The sequence below is a fragment of the Rattus norvegicus genome, chromosome 5, assembly GCF_036323735.1.
Source record: "Rattus norvegicus strain BN/NHsdMcwi chromosome 5, GRCr8, whole genome shotgun sequence".
NCBI lineage: Eukaryota > Metazoa > Chordata > Mammalia > Rodentia > Muridae > Rattus > Rattus norvegicus.
In genome coordinates, this window is record NC_086023.1 from 352,320 (window position 1) to 370,918 (window position 18,599).

Sequence of the window (18,599 nt, forward strand, 5' to 3'; positions counted from 1 at the left end):
GATTCACCATGATACTTAGATTTCTTTCTTTAAAATGTTGCTATATATATTGAAAAGCACACTCATACAAGCATGTCCCATCGGGAACTCACTGAATTCGCCTAGAAATTTTGATTCCATTCTAGAAAATTTTTCTATATCCCGAATAGTCCACTTATTACTACTGTGGCCTATTGGGAACTAACCTAATTCATCAATTACTGAGATTCGGCTCACCAAATTTTCATAAATCTTTAAAAGTACACATATTACAAGAGCCTGCTACTGGGAACTAACGGAATTCACAAAGAAACAGTGTTTCAGTTCGTTAAAACGTTGCTCTATCTTGAATAACAAGCATATTACATGCGAATCCTATTGGGAACCTACTGAATTCACCATTATACTTAGATTCCGTTCCTTAAAATGTTGCTTTATATTGAAAAGCACACTCATACAAGCATATCCCATGGGAACTCACTGAATTCGCCTAGAAATTTTGATTCCATTCATGAAAATTTTGTATATCCTGAACAGACTATTTATTACTACTGTGGCTTATTGGGAACTAACCGAATTTTCCACGTTATTGAGATTCAGCTCACCAAATTTTGATTAATCTTTAAAAGTACACATATTACAAGATCCTGCTACTGGGAACTAACTTAATTCACAAAGGAACAGTGTTTCAGTTCGTTAAAACGTTGCTCTATCTTGAATATCAAGCTTATTACATGCGAATCCTATTGGGAACATCCTGAATTCATTATGATACTTGATTGCGTTCCTTAAAATGTTGCTATATATTGAAAAGCACACTCACACAAGCATGTCCCATTGGGAACTCAGTAAATTCGCCTAAAAATTTTGATTCCATTCGCGAAAATTTTTCTGTATCCCGAACAGTCCACTTATTACTACTGCGGCCTATTGGGAACTAACCGAATTCTCCACGTGATTGAGATTCGGCTCACCAAATTTTGATAAATCTTTCAAAGTACACATATTACAAGATCCTGCTACTGGGAACTAACTGAATTCACAAGGATACAGTGTTTCAGTCGTTAAAACGTTGCTCTATCTTGAATAACAAGCTTATTACATGCGAATCCTATTGGGAACCTACAGAATTCACCATGATACTTAGATTCCGTTCCTTAAAATGTTGCTATATATTGAAAAGCACACTCATACAAGCATGTCCCATTGGGAACTCACTGAATTCGCCTAGAAATTTTGATTCCATTCGTGAAAATTTTTCTATATCCAAACAGTCCACTTATTACTACTGCGGCCTATTGGGAACTAACCGAATTCACTAATTTACTGAGATTCAGCTCACCAAATTTTGATAAATCTTTAAAAGTACACATATTACAAGAGCCTGCTACTTGGAACTAACTGAATTCACAAAGAAACAGTGTTTCAGTTCGTTAAAACGTTGCTCTATCTTGAATAACAAGCTTATTACATGCGAATCCTATTGGGAACCTACTGAGTTCACAATGATACTTAGATTCTGTTCCTTAAAATGTTGCTATATATTGAAAAGCACGCTCATACAAGCATGTCCCATGGGAACTCACTGATTTCGCCTAGAAATTTTGATTCCATGCATGGAAATTTTTGTATATCCTGAACAGACTATTTATTACTACTGCGGCTTATTGGGAACTCACCGAATTTTCCACGTTATTGAGATTCAGCTCACCAAATTTTGATTAATCTTTAAAAGTACACATATTACAAGAGCCTGCTACTGGGAACTAACTGAATTCACAAAGAAACAGTGTTTCACTTCGTTAAAACGTTGCTCTATCTTGAATAACAAGCTTAATACATGTGAATCCTATTGGGAACCTACTGAATTCACCATGATACTTAGATTCCGTTCCTTAAAATGTTGCTATATATAGAAAGGCACACTCATACAAGCATGTCCCATTGGGAACTCACTGAATTCGCCTAGAAATTCTGATTCCATTCATGAAAATTTTCTATATTCCGAACAGTCCACTTATTACTACTACCGCCTATTGGGAACTAACTGAATTCACAAAGTTACTCAGATTCGGCTCACCAAATTTTGATAAATCTTTAAAAGTACACATATTACAAGAGCCTGCTACTGGGAACTAACTGAATTCACAACGAAACAGTGTTTCACTTCGTTAAAACTTTGCTCCATCTTGAATAAAAAGCTTATTACATGTGAATCCTATTGGGAACCTACTGATTCACCATGATACTTAGATTTCTTTCTTTAAAATGTTGCTATATATATTGAAAAGCACACTCATACAAGTATGTCCCATCGGGAACTCACTGAATTCGCCTAGAAATTTTGATTCCATTCTAGAAAATTTTTCTATATCCCGAATAGTCCACTTATTACTACTGTGGCCTATTGGGAACTAACCTAATTCATCAATTACTGAGATTCGGCTCACCAAATTTTCATAAATCTTTAAAAGTACACATATTACAAGAGCCTGCTACTGGGAACTAACGGAATTCACAAAGAAACAGTGTTTCAGTTCGTTAAAACGTTGCTCAATCTTGACAACAAGCTTATTACATGTGAATCCTATTGGGTACCTACTGAATTCACCGTGATACTTAGATTCCGTTCCTTAAAATGTTGCTATATATGAAAAGCAGACTCATACTAGCATGTCCCATTGGGAACTCACTGAATTCGCCTAGAAATACTGATTCCATTCGTGAAAATTTTTCTATATCCCGAACAGTACACTTATTACTACTGCGGCCTACTGGGCACTAACCGAATACACCAAGTTACTCAGATTCGGCTCAGGAAATTTTGATAAATCTTTAAAAGTACACATAATACAAGAGCCTGCTACTGGGAACTAATTGTATTCACAAAGAAACAGTGTTTCAGTTCGTTAAAACGTTGCTCTATCTTGATAACAAGCTTATTACATGCGAATCCTATTGGGTACCTACTGAATTCACCATGATACCTAGATTCCATTCCTTAAAATGTTGCTATATATTGAAAAGCAGACTCATACTAGCTTGTCCCATTGGGAACTCACTGAAGTCGCCTAGAAATATTGATTCCATTCGTGAAAATTTTTCTATATCCCGAACAGTCCACTTATTACTACTGCGGCCTACTGGGAACTAACCGAATACACCAAGTTACTCAGATTCGGCTCAGGAAATTTTGATAAGTCTTTAAAAGTACACATATTACAAGAGCCTGCTACTGGGAACTAATTGAATTCACAAAGAAACAGTGTTTCAGTTCGTTAAAACGTTGCTCTATCTCGAATAACAAGCTTATTACATGCGAATCCTATTGGGAACCTACTGAACTCACCATGATACTTAGATTCCGTTCCTTAAAATGTTGATATATACAGAAAAGCACACTCATACAAGCATGTCCCATCGGGAACTCACTGAATTCGCCTAGAAATTTTGATTCCATTCTCGAATATTTTTCTATATCCCGAATAGTCCACTTATTACCTCTGCGGCCTATTGGGAACTAATTGAATTCACCAAGTTACTGAAATTCGGCTCACCAAATTTTGGTAAATCTTTAAAAGTACACATATTACAAGAGCCTGCTACTGGGAACTAACTGAATTCACAACGAAACAGAGTTTCAGTTCGTTAAAACGTTGCTCTATCTTGAATAACAAGTATAATACATGCGAATCCTACTGGGAACCTACTGAATTCACCGAGATACTTAGATTCCGTTCCTTAAAATGTTGCTATATATTGAAAAGCACACTCATACAAGCATGTCCCATTGAGAACTCACTAAATTCACCTAGAAATTTTGATTCCATTCGTGAAAATTTTTCTATATCCTGAAGAGTCCACTTATAACTACTGCGGCCTATTGGGAACTAACCGAATTCACCAATTACTGAGATTCGGCTAACCAAATTTTGATAAATCTTTAAAAGTACACATATTACAAGAGCCTGCTATTGGCAACTAACTGAATTCACAAAGAAACAGTGTTTCAGGTCGCTAAAACGTTGCTCTATCTTGAAAAACAAGCTTATTACATGCGAATCCTATTGGCAACCTACTGAATCACCATGATACTTAGATTCCGTTCCTTAAAATGTTGATATATATTGAAAAGCACTCTTAGGCAAGCATGTCCCATTGGAAACTCACTGAGGTTGCCTAGAAATTATGATTCCATTCGTGAAAATTTTTCTATATCCCGGTCAGTGCACTTATTACTACTGCGGTCTATTGGGAACTAACTGAAATCACCAAGTTACTGAGATTTGGGTCACCCAATTTTGATGAATCTTTAAAAGTACACATATTACAAGAGCCTGCTACTGGGAACTAATTGAATTCACAAAGAAACTGAGTTTCAGTTCGTTAAAACGTTGCTCTATCTTGATAACAAGCTTATTATATGCGAATCCTATTGGGTACCTACTGAATTCACCATGATACTTAGATTCCGTTCCTTAAAATGTTGCTATATATTGAAAAGCACACTCATACTAGCATGTCCCATTGGGAACTCACTGAATACGCCTAGAAATACTGATTCCCTTCGTGAAAATTTTTCTATATCCCGAACAGTCCACTTATTACTACTGCAGCCTACTTGGAACTATCCGAATACACCAAGGTACTGAGATTCGACTCAGGAAATTTTGATAAATCTTTAAAAGTACACATATTACAGGAGCCTGCTACTGGGTACTAACTGAATTCACAAAGAAACAGTGTTTCACTTCGTTAAAACTTTGCTCTATCTTGAATAACAAGCTTATTACATGGGAATCCTATTGGGAACCTACTGAATTCACCATGATACTTAAATTCCGTTCCTTAAAATGTTGCTATATATTGAAAAGCACACTCATACAAGCATGACCCATTGGGAACTCACTGAATTCACCTAGAAATTTTGATTCCATTCGTGATATTGTTCTATATCCCGAAGAGTCCACTTATTACTACTGTGGCCTATTGGGAACTAACCGAATTCACCAATTACTGAGATTCGGCTCACCAAATTTTCATAAATCTTTAAAAGTACACATATTACAAGAGCCTGCTACTGGGAACTAACGGAATTCACAAAGAAACAGTGTTTCACTTCGTTAAAACGTTGCTCTATCTTGAATAAAAAGCTTATTACATGCAAATCGTATTGGGAACCTACTGAATTCACCATGATATTTAGATTCCGTTCCTTAAAATGTTGCTATATATTGAAAAGCACACTCATACAAGCATGTCCCACTGGGAAGTCACTGAATTAGCCTAGGAATTTTGAATCCATTCGTGCAAATTTTTCTATATCCCGAACAGTCCACTTATTACTACTGCGGCCTATTGGGAACTAACCGAATTCTCCACGTGATTGAGATTCGGCTCACCAAATTTTGATAAGTCTTTCAAAGTACACATATTACAAGATCCTGCTACTGGGAACTAACTGAATTCACAAGGATACAGTGTTTCAGTCGTTAAAACGTTGCTCTATCTTGAATAACAAGCTTATTACATGCGAATCCTATTGGGAACCTACAGAATTCACCATGATACTTAGATTCCGTTCCTTAAAATGTTGCTATATATTGAAAAGCACACTCATACAAGCATGTCCCATTGGGAACTCACTGAATTCGCCTAGAAATTTTGATTCCATTCGTGAAAATTTTTCTATATCCCAAACAGTCCACGTATTACTACTGCGGTCTATTGGGAACTAACCGAATTCACTAATTTACTGAGATTCAGCTCACCAAATTTTGATAAATCTTTAAAAGTACACATATTACAAGAGCCTGCTACTTGGAACTAACTGAATTCACAAAGAAACAGTGTTTCAGTTCGTTAAAACGTTGCTCTATCTTGAATAACAAGCTTATTACATGCGAATCCTATTGGGAACCTACTGAGTTCACAATGATACTTAGATTCCGTTCCTTAAAATGTTGCTATATATTGAAAAGCACGCTCATACAAGCATGTCCCATGGGAACTCACTGATTTCGCCTAGAAATTTTGATTCCATTCATGGAAATTTTTGTATATCCTGAACAGACTATTTATTACTACTGCGGCTTATTGGGAACTCACCGAATTTTCCACGTTATTGAGATTCAGCTCACCAAATTTTGATTAATCTTTAAAAGTACACATATTACAAGAGCCTGCTACTGGGAACTAACTGAATTCACAAAGAAACAGTGTTTCAGTTCGTTAAAACGTTGTTCTATCTTGAATAACAGGCTTAATACATGTGAATCCTATTGGGAACCTACTGAATTCACCATGATACTTAGATTCCGTTCCTTAAAATGTTGCTATATATAGAAAGGCACACTCATACAAGCATGTCCCATTGGGAACTCACTGAATTCGCCTAGAAATTCTGATTCCATTAATGAAAATTTTCTATATTCCGAACAGTCCACTTATTACTACTACCGCCTATTGGGAACTAACCGAATTCACAAAATTACTCAGATTCGGCTCACCAAATTTTGATAAATCTTTAAAAGTACACATATTACAAGAGCCTGCTACTGGGACCTAACCGAATTCACAACGAAACAGTGTTTCACTTCGTTAAAACTTTGCTCCATCTTGAATAAAAAGCTTATTACATGTGAATCCTATTTGGAACCTACTGATTCACCATGATACTTAGATTTCTTTCTTTAAAATGTTGCTAAATATATTGAAAAGCACACTCATACAAGCATGTCCCATCGGGAACTCACTGAATTCGCCTAGAAATTTTGATTCCATTCTAGAAAATTTTTCTATATCCCGAATAGTCCACTTATTACTACTGTGGCCTATTGGGAACTAACCTAATTCATCAATTACTGAGATTCGGCTCACCAAATTTTCATAAATCTTTAAAAGTACACATATTACAAGAGCCTGCTACTGGGAACTAACGGAATTCACAAAGAAACAGTGTTTCAGTTCGTTAAAACGTTGCTCTATCTTGAATAACAAGCTTATTACATGCGAATCCTATTGGGAACCTACTGAATTCACCATTATACTTAGATTCCGTTCCTTAAAATGTTGCTATATATTGAAAAGCACACTCATACAAGCATATCCCATGGGAACTCACTGAATTCGCCTAGAAATTTTGATTCCATTCATGAAAATTTTGTATATCCTGAACAGACTATTTATTACTACTGCGGCTTATTGGGAACTAACCGAATTTTCCACGTTATTGAGATTCAGCTCACCAAATTTTGATTAATCTTTAAAAGTACACATATTACAAGATCCTGCTACTGGGAACTAACTTAATTCACAAAGGAACAGTGTTTCAGTTCGTTAAAACGTTGCTCTATCTTGAATATCAAGCTTATTACATGCGAATCCTATTGGGAACATCCTGAATTCATTATGATACTTGATTGCGTTCCTTAAAATGTTGCTATATATTGAAAAGCACACTCACACAAGCATGTCCCATTGGGAACTCAGTAAATTCGCCTAAAAATTTTGATTCCATTCGCGAAAATTTTTCTGTATCCCGAACAGTCCACTTATTACTACTGCGGCCTATTGGGAACTAACCGAATTCTCCACGTGATTGAGATTCGGCTCACCAAATTTTGATAAATCTTTCAAAGTACACATATTACAAGATCCTGCTACTGGGAACTAACTGAATTCACAAGGATACAGTGTTTCAGTCGTTAAAACGTTGCTCTATCTTGAATAACAAGCTTATTACATGCGAATCCTATTGGGAACCTACAGAATTCACCATGATACTTAGATTCCGTTCCTTAAAATGTTGCTATATATTGAAAAGCACACTCATACAAGCATGTCCCATTGGGAACTCACTGAATTCGCCTAGAAATTTTGATTCCATTCGTGAAAATTTTTCTATATCCAAACAGTCCACTTATTACTACTGCGGCCTATTGGGAACTAACCGAATTCACTAATTTACTGAGATTCAGCTCACCAAATTTTGATAAATCTTTAAAAGTACACATATTACAAGAGCCTGCTACTTGGAACTAACTGAATTCACAAAGAAACAGTGTTTCAGTTCGTTAAAACGTTGCTCTATCTTGAATAACAAGCTTATTACATGCGAATCCTATTGGGAACCTACTGAGTTCACAATGATACTTAGATTCTGTTCCTTAAAATGTTGCTATATATTGAAAAGCACGCTCATACAAGCATGTCCCATGGGAACTCACTGATTTCGCCTAGAAATTTTGATTCCATTCATGGAAATTTTTGTATATCCTGAACAGACTATTTATTACTACTGCGGCTTATTGGGAACTCACCGAATTTTCCACGTTATTGAGATTCAGCTCACCAAATTTTGATTAATCTTTAAAAGTACACATATTACAAGAGCCTGCTACTGGGAACTAACTGAATTCACAAAGAAACAGTGTTTCACTTCGTTAAAACGTTGCTCTATCTTGAATAACAAGCTTAATACATGTGAATCCTATTGGGAACCTACTGAATTCACCATGATACTTAGATTCCGTTCCTTAAAATGTTGCTATATATAGAAAGGCACACTCATACAAGCATGTCCCATTGGGAACTCACTGAATTCGCCTAGAAATTCTGATTCCATTCATGAAAATTTTCTATATTACGAACAGTCCACTTATTACTACTACCGCCTATTGGGAACTAACTGAATTCACAAAGTTACTCAGATTCGGCTCACCAAATTTTGATAAATCTTTAAAAGTACACATATTACAAGAGCCTGCTACTGGGACCTAACTGAATTCACAACGAAACAGTGTTTCACTTCGTTAAAACTTTGCTCCATCTTGAATAAAAAGCTTATTACATGTGAATCCTATTGGGAACCTACTGATTCACCATGATACTTAGATTTCTTTCTTTAAAATGTTGCTATATATATTGAAAAGCACACTCATACAAGCATGTCCCATCGGGAACTCACTGAATTCGCCTAGAAATTTTGATTCCATTCTAGAAAATTTTTCTATATCCCGAATAGTCCACTTATTACTACTGTGGCCTACTGGGAACTAACCTAATTCATCAATTACTGAGATTCGGCTCACCAAATTTTCATAAATCTTTAAAAGTACACATATTACAAGAGCCTGCTACTGGGAACTAACGGAATTCACAAAGAAACAGTGTTTCAGTTCGTTAAAACGTTGCTCAATCTTGACAACAAGCTTATTACATGTGAATCCTATTGGGTACCTACTGAATTCACCGTGATACTTAGATTCCGTTCCTTAAAATGTTGCTATATATGAAAAGCAGACTCATACTAGCATGTCCCATTGGGAACTCACTGAATTCGCCTAGAAATACTGATTCCATTCGTGAAAATTTTTCTATATCCCGAACAGTCCACTTATTACTACTGCGGCCTACTGGGCACTAACCGAATACACCAAGTTACTCAGATTCGGCTCAGGAAATTTTGATAAATCTTTAAAAGTACACATAATACAAGAGACTGCTACTGGGAACTAATTGTATTCACAAAGAAACAGTGTTTCAGTTCGTTAAAACGTTGCTCTATCTTGATAACAAGCTTATTACATGCGAATCCTATTGGGTACCTACTGAATTCACCATGATACCTAGATTCCATTCCTTAAAATGTTGCTATATATTGAAAAGCAGACTCATACTAGCTTGTCCCATTGGGAACTCACTGAAGTCGCCTAGAAATATTGATTCCATTCGTGAAAATTTTTCTATATCCCGAACAGTCCACTTATTACTACTGCGGCCTACTGGGAACTAACCGAATACACCAAGTTACTCAGATTCGGCTCAGGAAATTTTGATAAGTCTTTAAAAGTACACATATTACAAGAGCCTGCTACTGGGAACTAATTGAATTCACAAAGAAACAGTGTTTCAGTTCGTTAAAACGTTGCTCTATCTTGAATAACAAGCTTATTACATGCGAATCCTATTGGGAACCTACTGAACTCACCATGATAATTAGATTCCGTTCCTTAAAATGTTGATATATACAGAAAAGCACACTCATACAAGCATGTCCCATCGGGAACTCACTGAATTCGCCTAGAAATTTTGATTCCATTCTCGAATATTTTTCTATATCCCGAATAGTCCACTTATTACCCCTGCGGCCTATTGGGAACTAATTGAATTCACCAAGTTACTGAAATTCGGCTCACCAAATTTTGGTAAATCTTTAAAAGTACACATATTACAAGAGCCTGCTACTGGGAACTAACTGAATTCACAACGAAACAGAGTTTCAGTTCGTTAAAACGTTGCTCTATCTTGAATAACAAGTATAATACATGCGAATCCTACTGGGAACCTACTGAATTCACCGAGATACTTAGATTCTGTTCCTTAAAATGTTGCTATATATTGAAAAGCACACTCATACAAGCATGTCCCATTGAGAACTCACTAAATTCACCTAGAAATTTTGATTCCATTCGTGAAAATTTTTCTATATCCTGAAGAGTCCACTTATAACTACTGCGGCCTATTGGGAACTAACCGAATTCACCAATTACTGAGATTCGGCTAACCAAATTTTGATAAATCTTTAAAAGTACACATATTACAAGAGCCTGCTACTGGCAACTAACTGAATTCACAAAGAAACAGTGTTTCAGGTCGCTAAAACGTTGCTCTATCTTGAAAAACAAGCTAATTACATGCGAATCCTATTGGCAACCTACTGAATCACCATGATACTTAGATTCCGTTCCTTAAAATGTTGATATATATTGAAAAGCACTCTTAGGCAAGCATGTCCCATTGGAAACTCACTGAAGTTGCCTAGAAATTATGATTCCATTCGTGAAAATTTTTCTATATCCCGGACAGTGCACTTATTACTACTGCGGTCTATTGGGAACTAACTGAAATCACCAAGTTACTGAGATTTGGGTCACCCAATTTTGATGAATCTTTAAAAGTACACATATTACAAGAGCCTGCTACTGGGAACTAATTGAATTCACAAAGAAACTGAGTTTCAGTTCGTTAAAACGTTGCTCTATCTTGATAACAAGCTTATTACATGCGAATCCTATTGGGTACCTACTGAATTCACCATGATACTTAGATTCCGTTCCTTAAAATGTTGCTATATATTGAAAAGCACACTCATACTAGCATGTCCCATTGGGAACTCACTGAATTCGCCTAGAAATACTGATTCCCTTCGTGAAAATTTTTCTATATCCCGAACAGTCCACTTATTACTACTGCAGCCTACTGGGAACTATCCGAATACACCAAGGTACTGAGATTCGACTCAGGAAATTTTGATAAATCTTTAAAAGTACACATATTACAGGAGCCTGCTACTGGGTACTAACTGAATTCACAAAGAAACAGTGTTTCAGTTGGTTAAAACTTTGCTCTATCTTGAATAACAAGCTTATTACATGGGAATCCTATTGGGAACCTACTGAATTCACCATGATACTTAAATTCCGTTCCTTAAAATGTTGCTATATATTGAAAAGCACACTCATACAAGCATGACCCATTGGGAACTCACTGAATTCACCTAGAAATTTTGATTCCATTCGTGATATTGTTCTATATCCCGAAGAGTCCACTTATTACTACTGTGGCCTATTGGGAACTAACCGAATTCACCAATTACTGAGATTCGGCTCACCAAATTTTCATAAATCTTTAAAAGTACACATATTACAAGAGCCTGCTACTGGGAACTAACGGAATTCACAAAGAAACAGTGTTTCACTTCGTTAAAACGTTGCTCTATCTTGAATAAAAAGCTTATTACATGCAAATCGTATTGTGAACCTACTGAATTCACCATGATACTTAGATTCCGTTCCTTAAAATGTTGCTATATATTGAAAAGCACACTCATACAAGCATGTCCCACTGGGAAGTCACTGAATTAGCCTAGGAATTTTGAATCCATTCGTGAAAATTTTTCTATATCCCGAACAGTCCACTTATTACTAATGCGGCCTATTGGGAACTAACCGAATTCTCCACGTGATTGAGATTCGGCTCACCAAATTTTGATAAGTCTTTCAAAGTACACATATTACAAGATCCTGCTACTGGGAACTAACTGAATTCACAAGGATACAGTGTTTCAGTCGTTAAAACGTTGCTCTATCTTGAATAACAAGCTTATTACATGCGAATCCTATTGGGAACCTACAGAATTCACCATGATACTTAGATTCCGTTCCTTAAAATGTTGCTATATATTGAAAAGCACACTCATACAAGCATGTCCCATTGGGAACTCACTGAATTTGCCTAGAAATTTTGATTCCATTCGTGAAAATTTTTCTATATCCCAAACAGTCCACGTATTACTACTGCGGCCTATTGGGAACTAACCGAATTCACTAATTTACTGAGATTCAGCTCACCAAATTTTGATAAATCTTTAAAAGTACACATATTACAAGAGCCTGCTACTTGGAACTAACTGAATTCACAAAGAAACAGTGTTTCAGTTCGTTAAAACGTTGCTCTATCTTGAATAACAAGCTTATTACATGCGAATCCTATTGGGAACCTACTGAGTTCACAATGATACTTAGATTCCGTTCCTTAAAATGTTGCTATATATTGAAAAGCACGCTCATACAAGCATGTCCCATGGGAACTCACTGATTTCGCCTAGAAATTTTGATTCCATTCATGGAAATTTTTGTATATCCTGAACAGACTATTTATTACTACTGCGGCTTATTGGGAACTCACCGAATTTTCCACGTTATTGAGATTCAGCTCACCAAATTTTGATTAATCTTTAAAAGTACACATATTACAAGAGCCTGCTACTGGGAACTAACTGAATTCACAAAGAAACAGTGTTTCAGTTCGTTAAAACGTTGTTCTATCTTGAATAACAAGCTTAATACATGTGAATCCTATTGGGAACCTACTGAATTCACCATGATACTTAGATTCCGTTCCTTAAAATGTTGCTATATATGGAAAGGCACACTCATACAAGCATGTCCCATTGGGAACTCACTGAATTCGCCTAGAAATTCTGAATCCATTAATGAAAATTTTCTATATTCCGAACAGTCCACTTATTACTACTACCGCCTATTGGGAACTAACCGAATTCACAAAGTTACTCAGATTCGGCTCACCAAATTTTGATAAATCTTTAAAAGTACACATATTACAAGAGCCTGCTACTGGGACCTAACTGAATTCACAACGAAACAGTGTTTCACTTCGTTAAAACTTTGCTCCATCTTGAATAAAAAGCTTATTACATGTGAATCCTATTGGGAACCTACTGATTCACCATGATACTTAGATTTCTTTCTTTAAAATGTTGCTATATATATTGAAAAGCACACTCATACAAGCATGTCCCATCGGGAACTCACTGAATTCGCCTAGAAATTTTGATTCCATTCTAGAAAATTTTTCTATATCCCGAATAGTCCACTTATTACTACTGTGGCCTATTGGGAACTAACCTAATTCATCAATTACTGAGATTCGGCTCACCAAATTTTCATAAATCTTTAAAAGTACACATATTACAAGAGCCTGCTACTGGGAACTAACGGAATTCACAAAGAAACAGTGTTTCAGTTCGTTAAAACGTTGCTCTATCTTGAATAACAAGCATATTACATGCGAATCCTATTGGGAACCTACTGAATTCACCATTATACTTAGATTCCGTTCCTTAAAATGTTGCTATATATTGAAAAGCACACTCATACAAGCATATCCCATGGGAACTCACTGAATTCGCCTAGAATTTTGATTCCATTCATGAAAATTTTGTATATCCTGAACAGACTATTTATTACTACTGCGGCTTATTGGGAACTAACCGAATTTTCCACGTTATTGAGATTCAGCTCACCAAATTTTGATTAATCTTTAAAAGTACACATATTACAAGATCCTGCTACTGGGAACTAACTTAATTCACAAAGGAACAGTGTTTCAGTTCGTTAAAACGTTGCTCTATCTTGAATATCAAGCTTATTACATGCGAATCCTATTGGGAACATCCTGAATTCATTATGATACTTGATTGCGTTCCTTAAAATGTTGCTATATATTGAAAAGCACACTCACACAAGCATGTCCCATTGGGAACTCAGTAAATTCGCCTAAAAATTTTGATTCCATTCGCGAAAATTTTTCTGTATCCCGAACAGTCCACTTATTACTACTGCGGCCTATTGGGAACTAACCGAATTCTCCACGTGATTGAGATTCGGCTCACCAAATTTTGATAAATCTTTCAAAGTACACATATTACAAGATCCTGCTACTGGGAACTAACTGAATTCACAAGGATACAGTGTTTCAGTCGTTAAAACGTTGCTCTATCTTGAATAACAAGCTTATTACATGCGAATCCTATTGGGAACCTACAGAATTCACCATGATACTTAGATTCCGTTCCTTAAAATGTTGCTATATATTGAAAAGCACACTCATACAAGCATGTCCCATTGGGAACTCACTGAATTCGCCTAGAAATTTTGATTCCATTCGTGAAAATTTTTCTATATCCAAACAGTCCACTTATTACTACTGCGGCCTATTGGGAACTAACCGAATTCACTAATTTACTGAGATTCAGCTCACCAAATTTTGATAAATCTTTAAAAGTACACATATTACAAGAGCCTGCTACTTGGAACTAACTGAATTCACAAAGAAACAGTGTTTCAGTTCGTTAAAACGTTGCTCTATCTTGAATAACAAGCTTATTACATGCGAATCCTATTGGGAACCTACTGAGTTCACAATGATACTTAGATTCTGTTCCTTAAAATGGTGCTATATATTGAAAAGCACGCTCATACAAGCATGTCCCATGGGAACTCACTGATTTCGCCTAGAAATTTTGATTCCATTCATGGAAATTTTTGTATATCCTGAACAGACTATTTATTACTACTGCGGCTTATTGGGAACTCACCGAATTTTCCACGTTATTGAGATTCAGCTCACCAAATTTTGATTAATCTTTAAAAGTACACATATTACAAGAGCATGCTACTGGGAACTAACTGAATTCACAAAGAAACAGTGTTTCACTTCGTTAAAACGTTGCTCTATCTTGAATAACAAGCTTAATACATGTGAATCCTATTGGGAACCTACTGAATTCACCATGATACTTAGATTCCGTTCCTTAAAATGTTGCTATATATAGAAAGGCACACTCATACAAGCATGTCCCATTGGGAACTCACTGAATTCGCCTAGAAATTCTGATTCCATTCATGAAAATTTTCTATATTCCGAACAGTCCACTTATTACTACTACCGCCTATTGGGAACTAACTGAATTCACAAAGTTACTCAGATTCGGCTCACCAAATTTTGATAAATCTTTAAAAGTACACATATTACAAGAGCCTGCTACTGGGACCTAACTGAATTCACAACGAAACAGTGTTTCACTTCGTTAAAACTTTGCTCCATCTTGAATAAAAAGCTTATTACATGTGAATCCTATTGGGAACCTACTGATTCACCATGATACTTAGATTTCTTTCTTTAAAATGTTGCTATATATATTGAAAAGCACACTCATACAAGCATGTCCCATCGGGAACTCACTGAATTCGCCTAGAAATTTTGATTCCATTCTAGAAAATTTTTCTATATCCCGAATAGTCCACTTATTACTACTGTGGCCTATTGGGAACTAACCTAATTCATCAATTACTGAGATTCGGCTCACCAAATTTTCATAAATCTTTAAAAGTACACATATTACAAGAGCCTGCTACTGGGAACTAACGGAATTCACAAAGAAACAGTGTTTCAGTTCGTTAAAACGTTGCTCAATCTTGACAACAAGCTTATTACATGTGAATCCTATTGGGTACCTACTGAATTCACCGTGATACTTAGATTCCGTTCCTTAAAATGTTGCTATATATGAAAAGCAGACTCATACTAGCATGTCCCATTGGGAACTCACTGAATTCGCCTAGAAATACTGATTCCATTCGTGAAAATTTTTCTATATCCCGAACAGTCCACTTATTACTACTGCGGCCTACTGGGCACTAACCGAATACACCAAGTTACTCAGATTCGGCTCAGGAAATTTTGATAAATCTTTAAAAGTACACATAATACAAGAGACTGCTACTGGGAACTAATTGTATTCACAAAGAAACAGTGTTTCAGTTCGTTAAAACGTTGCTCTATCTTGATAACAAGCTTATTACATGCGAATCCTATTGGGTACCTACTGAATTCACCATGATACCTAGATTCCATTCCTTAAAATGTTGCTATATATTGAAAAGCAGACTCATACTAGCTTGTCCCATTGGGAACTCACTGAAGTCGCCTAGTAATATTGATTCCATTCGTGAAAATTTTTCTATATCCCGAACAGTCCACTTATTACTACTGCGGCCTACTGGGAACTAACCGAATACACCAAGTTACTCAGATTCGGCTCAGGAAATTTTGATAAGTCTTTAAAAGTACACATATTACAAGAGCCTGCTACTGGGAACTAATTGAATTCACAAAGAAACAGTGTTTCAGTTCGTTAAAACGTTGCTCTATCTTGAATAACAAGCTTATTACATGCGAATCCTATTGGGAACCTACTGAACTCACCATGATACTTAGATTCCGTTCCTTAAAATGTTGATATATACAGAAAAGCACACTCATACAAGCATGTCCCATCGGGAACTCACTGAATTCGCCTAGAAATTTTGATTCCATTCTCGAATATTTTTCTATATCCCGAATAGTCCACTTATTACCTCTGCGGCCTATTGGGAACTAATTGAATTCACCAAGTTACTGAAATTCGGCTCACCAAATTTTGGTAAATCTTTAAAAGTACACATATTACAAGATCCTGCTACTGGGAACTAACTGAATTCACAACGAAACAGAGTTTCAGTTCGTTAAAACGTTGCTCTATCTTGAATAACAAGTATAATACATGCGAATCCTACTGGGAACCTACTGAATTCACCGAGATACTTAGATTCCGTTCCTTAAAATGTTGCTATATATTGAAAAGCACACTCATACAAGCATGTCCCATTGAGAACTCACTAAATTCACCTAGAAATTTTGATTCCATTCGTGAAAATGTTTCTATATCCTGAAGAGTCCACTTATAACTACTGCGGCCTATTGGGAACTAACCGAATTCACCAATTACTGAGATTCGGCTAACCAAATTTTGATAAATCTTTAAAAGTACACATATTACAAGAGCCTGCTACTGGCAACTAACTGAATTCACAAAGAAACAGTGTTTCAGGTCGCTAAAACTTTGCTCTATCTTGAAAAACAAGCTTATTACATGCGAATCCTATTGGCAACCTACTGAATCACCATGATACTTAGATCCGTTCCTTAAAATGTTGATATATATTGAAAAGCACTCTTAGGCAAGCATGTCCCATTGGAAACTCACTGAAGTTGCCTAGAAATTATGATTCCATTCGTGAAAATTTTTCTATATCCCGGACAGTGCACTTATTACTACTGCGGTCTATTGGGAACTAACTGAAATCACCAAGTTACTGAGATTTGGGTCACCCAATTTTGATGAATCTTTAAAAGTACACATATTACAAGAGCCTGCTACTGGGAACTAATTGAATTCACAAAGAAACTGAGTTTCAGTTCGTTAAAACGTTGCTCTATCTTGATAACAAGCTTATTACATGCGAATCCTATTGGGTACCTACTGAATTCACCATGATACTTAGATTCCGTTCCTTAAAATGTTGCTATATATTGAAAAGCACACTCATACTAGCATGTCCCATTGGGAACTCACTGAATTCGCCTAGAAATACTGATTCACTTCGTGAAAATTTTTCTATATCCCGAACAGTCCACTTATTACTACTGCAGCCTACTGGGAACTATCCGAATACACCAAGGTACTGAGATTCGACTCAGGAAATTTTGATAAATCTTTAAAAGTACACATATTACAGGAGCCTGCTACTGGGTACTAACTGAATTCACAAAGAAACAGTGTTTCAGTTGGTTAAAACTTTGCTCTATCTTGAATAACAAGCTTATTACATGGGAATCCTATTGGGAACCTACTGAATTCACCATGATACTTAAATTCCGTTCCTTAAAATGTTGCTATATATTGAAAAGCACACTCATACAAGCATGACCCATTGGGAACTCACTGAATTCACCTAGAAATTTTGATTCCATTCGTGATATTGTTCTATATCCCGAAGAGTCCACTTATTACTACTGTGGCCTATTGGGAACTAACCGAATTCACCAATTACTGAGATTCGGCTCACCAAATTTTCATAAATCTTTAAAAGTACACATATTACAAGAGCCTGCTACTGGGAACTAACGGAATTCACAAAGAAACAGTGTTTCACTTCGTTAAAACGTTGCTCTATCTTGAATAAAAAGCTTATTACATGCAAATCGTATTGTGAACCTACTGAATTCACCATGATACTTAGATTCCGTTCCTTAAAATGTTGCTATATATTGAAAAGCACACTCATACAAGCATGTCCCACTGGGAAGTCACTGAATTAGCCTAGGAATTTTGAATCCATTCGTGAAAATTTTTCTATATCCCGAACAGTCCA